The following is a 1959-nucleotide window of genomic DNA, read 5'->3' on the forward strand; positions in this document are numbered from 1 at the left end:
GAATTTTTCAATAAACCCAATTCACCCTCTCTTGGGATTACACCTGAATTAACATTATATATGCTGAAAAATTAAAGAGAAAGGGTAGAGAGTGAGACCGAGTTTTTTACGAGGTTCGGCTTATACCCAGCCTACGTCCTCGCCTTAGGCAAGACCACCTAAGGATTCCACTAAAATGTTTCTTTACATGTGGAACAAACCATTTACAATCCCTCCTTTAGGGTGGAGCCCCCTCTACAAGTGATACCCCATGCTCGGTACAATGATCCAATAAACCTGAACCGTCAAGAAAATAAGAAAGCAAGAAAGATTTCTATTTTTACAAGAGATGCTCTCAGATAAAGCTGATTAGTACAAATATAGCTCAGCTAATATACTTCAAAACAAATATTAAAGAAAAAATGAATTGAAGCTCAAGAATGTATCACCGGATTTCTTCTCTTGATATGAATTAGTAACTTAGAGGTTTGAGCTCAGAGAAGAGTGATCTAAGATGCAATATATCTCAGCAATACTCAGTATGAATGCGTAAGCAAGAGAGCTTTGAGAGAGAAAGAGCAATATGACTTGAAAGAAGATTTTCAGTTCTTGGTACTTATTTAATTTGAGAAATCATGTATTTATAGGTTAAAAAAGTGTTTAATTCGTATTACTCAAGTTACTTGGAGTGTTTCCTAAGTTTATACCAAATTTAGGGTACAAGCAATATAAATTAGAATTTTGAAAACTTTAAAAATTATAACCATTAACAAGGGTTAGGCGCGTGAGGCTTCGGGGTCAATCGCCTGAGCCTTCTGATCATAGTGTATTTTTTCAACTTGAAACAGGATCAGGTGCCTGAGGTTTTAGGGGTCAGTAGCCTGGACCTACACTGCCTGTTCAGAATTTGTTCAAAAAAATCTTCAGGCACCTGAGGTCAAAAGTTCAGTCGCCTGAACAGTTATAAAATCTATTTTTTTAGCTTAGTTTCAAAAACTCTTAGTCATCTTACTTTGTTACTTTAAAAATCCTTTTCCAGGGTTCTCACAATAAGGTCTCTAAGTCCATATCAACCCCTAATGAGCTTCAAAGCGTTTCAAAATCATATTTATAATGAAGTACTTACATAAGTCATCTTAAAGACATAACAACTCTCTAAACTTGAAGTTTTCATATATCTTTGTTTTGAATCCTCTTAGACTTAAGCTTTGATATTCTTTAAGCTTCCACATGTTTTGAACATCTTGGTCCTCTTTAGCTTTCTTTTGATCACTTTGTTGATGGAGTATGACTTTATGGTACTTGTGATCTTGAACTTTTATTTTTTTTAATCCTTTTGAACTTTGTCATACAAGGTTTCCTGAAATATCATCACTTAAACAAAAACATGTTAAATTAACATTTATTTGTTATCATCAAAACAAGATTCAAAAGTCATGTTAGGCCAACAATTTGTTTCTTTGTTGAAGAAACAAAAATAGAAAACAAAAAATAACTTTATTCTTTTATTTTTTATTTTTTATTAAAGAGATGGGCGCAACATGAGAACTTCTCAAGAGGTCACCCATTCTAGTACTACTCTCGCTCAAGCATGCTTAACAGCGGAGTACTAATGGGATCCGATGCATTAGTGTTGGTATGATTGCATTCCAAAAATAGAAAATAACAACAATACTAAACATAGCCTAAATTATCTCTTTATTTTTTGCTCTACAACAAACAAAACATATTTACTTCTAATTAAAAATAAGAACACATGAGTATAATGAAAATAATCATGAATGATTGATATTGTGAGCTTCTTACATTAAAGAAATTTTTCAAAAAAAAAAATCTAAAATTTGAATCCTCCAAATTAATTTTTTCAAGAATTTTCAATTCAGTTGGTTGAATTTCCCTTGTTCGAATCAGTTCTTTTATAAAATTTCTAATTTCAATGTCAGAAATTAGGATTGAATATAGGCAAATGAGTACTAGAGG

General features: G+C 32.3%; 1 pseudogene; it reads right to left on the minus strand.

Moving 5' to 3' along the window:
* Positions 1-1510: 1510 nt before the first annotated feature.
* LOC131158943 (5S ribosomal RNA) lies at positions 1511-1629 on the minus strand (annotated as a pseudogene).
* Between the last annotated feature and the right edge of the window lie 330 nt (positions 1630-1959).

This window comes from Malania oleifera, chromosome 6 (genome assembly GCF_029873635.1).
Source record: "Malania oleifera isolate guangnan ecotype guangnan chromosome 6, ASM2987363v1, whole genome shotgun sequence".
Taxonomy (NCBI): Eukaryota; Viridiplantae; Streptophyta; class Magnoliopsida; order Santalales; family Ximeniaceae; genus Malania; species Malania oleifera.